Source organism: Thunnus maccoyii, chromosome 3, assembly GCF_910596095.1.
Source record: "Thunnus maccoyii chromosome 3, fThuMac1.1, whole genome shotgun sequence".
In the NCBI taxonomy this organism is placed as follows: domain Eukaryota; kingdom Metazoa; phylum Chordata; class Actinopteri; order Scombriformes; family Scombridae; genus Thunnus; species Thunnus maccoyii.
This window is the reverse complement of record NC_056535.1, coordinates 8,302,060-8,309,595: the sequence shown is the minus strand read 5'-3', so window position 1 is coordinate 8,309,595 and position 7,536 is coordinate 8,302,060. Positions and strand designations below refer to the sequence as shown.

General features: G+C 43.3%; 1 protein-coding gene across 3 annotated transcripts in view; it reads left to right on the top strand.

Annotated features, from left to right (window-relative positions):
- Positions 1 to 831: 831 nt before the first annotated feature.
- Positions 832 to 7,536, top strand: part of ndrg3a (ndrg family member 3a) — a 34,719-nt gene continuing 28,014 nt past the window's right edge. Inside the window, exon 1 of one of the 3 annotated variants that reach the window (XM_042406372.1) lies at positions 832 to 975. The gene's annotated coding sequence lies outside the window, so the exon portion shown is untranslated. Of the gene's footprint in view, positions 976 to 1,222; positions 1,319 to 7,536 lie in introns of those variants that run through there. The other 2 variants (XM_042406377.1, XM_042406375.1) reach the window with 2 other exon arrangements.

Sequence of the window (7,536 nt, the reverse complement as noted above, 5' to 3'; positions counted from 1 at the left end):
ACCAGTGCTGAATGCTTTCCTGCTGAAGTGCCACTGAGCAAGGCATTCAACCTCCCATCTCAACAGTGGCCCAAAAACAGTTGGGTGCACTGGACAGCTGCAATGTGCAGAGCTGCGTGATTGAGGGGAACTTTTCTGGGGGAAAAAACACGTCAAAACAAAGCTTGCGTGCATACTTGATCTAATATGTTTTATTACATAGCCGATTTGTGTGGTTACATCATCAGATTGAAAATAGAAACTTGATGGGAGTTCTAATCGGTTAATCTCCAAAATATGAACCGGCATGGTGACAGAGCAGGGCAAATGATATACTGCCCACTATAAATTTACAACACAATATCAAGCCAACGTGTTAATCTCCTGCTCTCTCGGGGCATTGGACTGGACCACTTCCAAAGATGGTCTGTGTTTAAAAAGAAATACGCTCGACATTTAAAAAATAAATAATTGCAATGATCTCACCTCCTTCTCATCAAAGGTGGGCGTTCTCTGGGGCATGCGCTGTCCGCCTTTTATTTTACCTCGAGGTAGGAGCAGCTCTGGCACGTAACTGAAATAAAGCTGGAAACTGTAACCATCATTATTTATTTTTTTTTTTAAAACGTGGTTGTAAATGTAGTTTACTCACGCTTGTCTACTGTATAGTCAGGGTGAAAGCTTCATGCATTTTTACTCTCCGTGCCTTGGGAGCAGAATGCCGTCTTCATAATTCGGAGCAGAGTGAGAGCTCTGTCCTCTCCTCCTGTCTGTGGTGCGCACCGCCTCCTCCTATTGGCTCCTCCGTGGTGTCTGCGACGCAGCGTGTAGTTCCGCCCAGAGTCACATCGAAATACTAGTTGAAGCAGAGGAAGCGGCAGGCGGGAGCACAGTATTGTACATTTAGCGTTAAATATTCACATTGCCGTTGATATTCAACAATATACCCGGAGCGGAATTGACTGGAACCCAGTGGATACTTATTTTATCGCCAAGGTATGTGTTAAATCCGTGTTTTCGCGGTAACATTTTCCCATTTACCACTTACAGATGTGCCCGATGCCACAGGAGATTATCTCAGCTCGTTGGATTTCAGCCTGTTCGTGTTGCTGTCTGTATATCGACTCGTTTTGTCGGAGAAATGGAGGCAGCCGTTGGAGCAAGAATGAGTCAGTAACGTACCAATTAAAAACACACGTTAAGACACCGCGAGCGAAGCTTCAGTTAGAAAAACTGCAGCTCAGTTGAATTGAGTTCATCGCTGCTCTTCAACAGTGATGCGACACAGCGCCTGTTTTCACACCGTATCTTCCTTTTTTCAGTGCAGTACGTATGAAGTGTGAGTTTGTTTTCTGTTATATTGTGTACTTGCTAAATAATAACTTAGGTTCTTGCTATCTGTATTAAAATGAGGCCTGTCACGATGCGTTACATCGTGAATTATCGAGCTGAAACAACTAAGGAAATGTTAGCCGAATAGCTTATAGCTTGATTAATTTAATACAATCTTAAAATACAAATTTCACACCAAAAATACCTGCAAGAAAATGTACTTTCCGTTTATAGTAGTGATACAGTATTACAGAAAGGACAAGAGTTTTAGGTTATAAACTCACTGTTGAGTCCAATAAAACGCACATTGTACCTTTTTATTATCATTATTATTACTATTACTATAATTATTTTTCCTTTATTGGAATATTAACATGATTTTCCTCTGGGATTTCATTTTGTCTGTGTGTTGGATGTGTGGCTCTTCGTCACTCATGGTGTCACTGTAGATATTACTCTTTCATTCGGCACATTTTCCCAAACAGTGTCCGAGACAGGACTTCAAAGATCCATCATTTTCACTCAGATCAATCATAATGATATAACCGCAGCTGGCACACCATTCAGACACTACATGATGGATGACAATGTCACTGGTGGCCATGGGAAGGTCACACAGGTGCGGAATGTAAGAGGGTGGGCATCAGGTGTTCCCCCTTACTTCAAATTGCCATTGTCCTTTTGTGGTATGTTTTAAAAAGGACACTGTAGTCTGCAGTTCATAGTAAAATCATCAGTAAAGTAGTTCCAGTCATGGCAGAATAGAAATACCATAAAGTACGAGAAGGTCATTATAATAACCTTTATATTCAGTTGCTGCTGGGCATTATATCGATTTTATATCGTTATGGTCATATGAGACTAGATATCGTCTTAGATTTTGGATATCGTAATATCGTGATATGGTGTGTTGTCTTGACCTGGTTTTAAAGGCTGCATTACAGTAAAGTGAAGACTGTTCTATCTGTTCTATTATCGGCCTTTATCCACTTAGTCATTATATCCACATTACTGATGATTATTTATCAAAAATTTCATTGTGTAAATATTTTGTGAAAGAACCAGTAGTCATCCCTACAATATTGTTGCAATATTGATATCGCTGTATTTGGTCAGAAATATTGTAATATTTGATTTTGTCCATATCGCCAAGCCCTAGTCTATATTCAGTACTGCAGACACACTATTGGCTGTATATTAAAGCTCTCAAAGCTTTAATTCTGGTGCCGTATAGTGTCTTTAATTATAGTTTTATGGTGGTGGTGTTGAATTCAGGTGTTCTATCTCCCACAATGCCCTCGACAGTATCACGTGGTCACGGAGCTTACACAACAAGCAACGACCAGACATTTGTTGTCACTCACAACATTGTCACCACACACGGTCATTGTTCAGACTGGAAGAGCAAATAGATAACTATTAACAGACAGTTGCTCTCCGTAAGCTGCTCTGTAAAGCGATCGCTTGTTTTGAAAGCAGAAGAAAGAGCAGTTAGTGGTTAGTCCGAGGTTTATTGCCATATCATTGGAGGCAGTTTAGCCCTGGTTGATTATTACAGTGAAAAGCTACTGCTTAACTAATGGGAGTGTCAAAAGTTGTTTATTAAGCCATACATTGTACTTGGGATCTTTTTGAAATTTGCTGGAAACATATTCATTTGGTCTCTCTCGCCTCAGTCCCTGCTGAAATGTCACTGCACAACTCATTTTGCATCACTTAAAATAGGCGTCTGCGCTTTATTACAACACTTTGTTTAAAGCTGTCAGACTTTCTGGTCTTCTTTCCAACTGTTGTGGCGTTCCTCCTTCCGCAAGTGCTCAGAAAAATGAACTTACCTCAGTATTCAGAGTGAAAACAAAGGCACCAACTGTAACCGTGCCATACATTATATTGCATTCCTGTAGTAAGGGAATGATGTAAAGAAATATATTTCAGCATCAAGAAACGACACTATTAAGGTGCCTTTCAGCAGGGATTACAATTTACACATAATGTATTACAGGGATTACAGAATAAAGTGAGAAACACTCTTGTGGAGAAGAGGATTTCTTGCAGGAATGGCAGGGATGAATGTCAGGGAATAACACTCACTGGAGAGATGGAGACAGTAATTAAGCCAATGTGCTGACAGTCAGTCCTCCTCCTCCTTGTGTTCACTCACACCTCCACATTACTGTCTCTGTGGGTTTGCCAGCCCTGCGGGGCAAAGCAACCTGCGCCAGACGTGGACGTTTACTGACTTGTTCTCATAATTAGAAATACCTCAGTTGTCAACAGCACATCCTCGTCTTGATTTCCCTTTTTGCTTTTCATGTATCTGGTACCCAGCTAACAGCTACAGCAAACAGGTTTTGCGTGTTGTTGAAAAGCAGAACAGTTTCTCAGTCTGACCCTGTCTCCTGGAGCTGTGCTGCTGCTGCTGCTGCTGTGTTTTTGTAACTGAATCTGTAATTTAAGCCGTACCTTAGGGCCTAGAGTTACAGCACAAGCTTTGCACAGCAGCTTCAAGCATTCAGTGCAAAAAAAACAGCTGATGCATACACACCTCTGTTCCAGGTTAACTTCTTACATTTCCGTTGACCCAACTGCTTTACAGTGTATGTGGACAGCTATCCCATTTTCATCAGGGATGGATAGAGAACACACGTAAAAAACGAATGAATGACTAAAACTACTAAATTATAAAACAAACAAATGAATGACTAAAACACCAGAGACAGTCGCTTGCAGGTTTGTATGAATGGCAGTTTCCACACCTTTCTCAGACACTCTTATCCGCCGGATTGCACCCCTGCAGGAGGGAGGGCTCTGTCTGTCTCCATTTTCTTTATCAGCGTCAGCAATAATATCAGCAGGTGGTGATGAGGAGAGAGAGAGAGAGCACAGGTGTTAAGCTTGTTGATCCAAAGTGTTGGATATTAGCCAAACTGGACCTCCGGATGCTCCGGACTGTCCTTCAGTGCCGCTTTTCACTTAGGATCATATATTTTGAGAACCGGCCCTCACGCACCTGCTCAAATAGTAGAGGGAAGTATTTCCACTCTGACAGGTCTCGTTGTGCTCATCATGAATTTGTGTGTGAAGAAAAAGGATGGTCTAGCTCTCCACTGAGACAAACCCGTTTGTCATAGATACACATAAGCTGGCACACATGCTGCAAACGAGACCCTCTCAACTTAAACATGTAAGCAGCATGCAGCCCTCTTTTAGAGTCTCATGAGAGGCTGTGCAGCATGAACGATTTCATCCTCGGCTTACTTTAACGGTCTAGGGAACACCCAGGAAAGTTAAATGCTTTAGTGGTTGTTATTATGATGGAGCAAATAGCAGATAAAATGCCGTGTTGACTTGAAGATCCTCCCCTCAGGCTGTGGTCCTGCTATAAGCAGTTATAGTACACAAGGACCTGATCATCAAATGCTGGAATTGCACATAGAGAGATTGGTCCCTGGTGACTGTGCGTGTAGCTCAGTGTGAGTTGTGACATGTTACACACATTGAAATGTATACAGTTGATACATATGAGGAAGAGAAATAGTGTCTGTGCCATTTTATGACTCATTTGGTGTCTTATTGCTGCTTTGCATCCTGGAAGCAAAGTGAGCGCGCTGACTGGTAAAGCATTCCATGTTGCGTCGGTCGTCATGATGAGAAGAGAATGACTTTATGTAAATGACGATGAAAAAGGTCATTCGATTTCAGCGGCGCCACCAGCTGAGCCGAGGAAAGCTCGAGGGGGGCACCCCCCGTGGTTGCCAAGGACACCGCCGACCTCCACAGCGAGCATTTGCGAGGGAAGGCGGCAGAGGAGCCACCTCTGTGTTTCTCTGGGAGATTGAGTTGTCAGTAATCAGTCACTGTGACAGCCAAGCTGACCACATGGATAACTCTATTAGCAGAGGCTGTGTTCCTGTGAGGCAACAGGCCTCTTAGCACTGATTCATACACTGAAACATGCTGAGACATGGTGTGAATCAAAGGCCTTAGTGTATTCACAGGCAGAGGTCTTTACTATCTCTGGGCACAAGGGCTCTCATGTCTCTGTGCTGTGTTAATGTTTTATGGAGGCGGGTTCTAATGTTTCCACTCAGCTTGTTGAATCAAAGCCGTGTGTGTGTGTGTGTGTGTGTGTGTGTGTGTGTGTGTGTGTGTGTGTGTGTGTGTGTGTGTGTGTGTCTGCGTCTGCCATAGGCTACTTTCAGGGGCAAATTTCAGATTTAAGACCAGTTAATTGGGGACGGCTAGTCCAACTGGGGACAAAAGATTTTTGGGGCAGTGGTTAGGGTTAGGGTAAGTCTCCAGGAAATAAATGTAAGTCTATGTAATGTCCCCAGAAGTGACCTAGGACAACGTGCGTGTGAGTGTGTGAGTGAGCTAGCGGGTGGGCTGCGCAGATGTCCCCTCTGTCGCTTCCACAGCTGCCCTTCGGCCAGTCTGACCGCGGTGTACAGATTTTTGTGAGCCTCCAGCAGGCCACCGCCCTTCTGAAAGCTCGGTCTGCTCACGTCAGCCAGCTGGGACCCAGGACACACACACACACACACACACACACACACACACACACACACACACACACACACACAGCATCCCTCTCCCACTTGGTCTTTCTCTATGCTGTCTGCACAAGTGAGCATGGCAGAGGAAATCCCCACAGACTAAGCGGCAGCTAGCCTAGCGTAGCGGAGTAGGGGCAGGTACTCTATTAGCAACACTGAGTGCAGGGCGACAGGGCTGGCCATTCAGTCTTATTTATAGCCAGATACCAGCCCAGCCAGGAGAGACTCATTCAGCCGGGCTCACACCTCTCTCTGACCTATCACAGTAGATTTATCGAGACTCATCTGTCTCTTGGCGTGTGTCATGTAGCTACAGCTATCTAAATTGCTGTCTGTAGTGTATTGCCATTCTCTTATTAGTCTATTTATCATCGTTTGAAAGGATCAACCGTGGCAGTGCCTTGCAGGGTATTATTTGGAGTCTAAGGAGAGATGAGAAACATCATTCATGAGTGTGTGTGTGTGAATAGCACAGTATGAATAGTATACTGTATATTTCCATTGTTCACAACCTGTATTGTAGAGCCAGTTGCCAGGTAGGGCTGGATGATGTGGCCAGAAACCTGTGTTGTGATAAATTGTTACATTTAAAAGTGATAAGCGACAATAACTGTTAAAATACATCAGTGCGTGATATTTCATGTCTTGTATTAGCTCACCTCTGATATCTTTGCCCTGATTAATTACTGATGCACACCTACGCAGGTGTTTTCACTTTGGCTAATCAGGCCTCTGCTCAAGTGGGTTGAACCTATGCTGGGAATTACCCGAGGTCACCAGAGTCTTTGTACTAATAAAAATTGGTAAAGTGCACGTTATTTCAACCTAATGGGTACTTGAAAAAATTACATTCGTTTGACAAAGTCTCAACCCAAAATGAGTCAACTTAACCTCCGAAGGAACAAGAGCTAGATGTCATAAACCAACAGGATGTCAATGGAAGATGGTCCATGAACACCTCCGAAGTCCTGAGAAGAAGTCTGATCAGGCAGATTAAGTGACAACACCTGTGTGGATGGACTGTGGCCAATGAACTACATGGATGGCTAAATCTATTAACTTTAATCATACAGTATCAAAGTCAGACAGCGTATCTGTTAATAATTGTAATATGAGCACATTTTGGGCATTGAGAGATTAATGATATTGTTAAATTGCAATGTTGCAGTCTTAGTTTCTAGTACAGTACCTAGACAGGACAGGGGTAAATATGTGTCTGTTTCTCAGCAGACAGAGAAGGAAAGGTAAGGGGACAGGAGGACACATGCACTTCTAAGAATCAAAACACATTCACCCCATAAGACTCACTTGCAATCGATGCCCATCTTACTGCGGGGAACACTTTACTTATACATGAAGACCAGAATAGATGTTTTGGGTGACTCTGTGAGGCCACATTGTACGATGTAGTGAGGAGGGAGGAACCTGGAAGGGCTGACTCACAGCAAGACTTACTCATACATACAACACTCAAGGCCTTACATATCATGCACATACAAAATTCATTGTCTGCCACGCACACTTCCTTGTGTAACACAGGCCTAACGGATAAATTGAGTTTCCAGTTGGCTGGTCCGAAACATCACTTCACCAGTGGAAAATATTGCTCTTGGTCTCCGGGTTTGTATTCGCACAGTAAATTTAGCGTGCCACAGGAAGTTTTGACAAA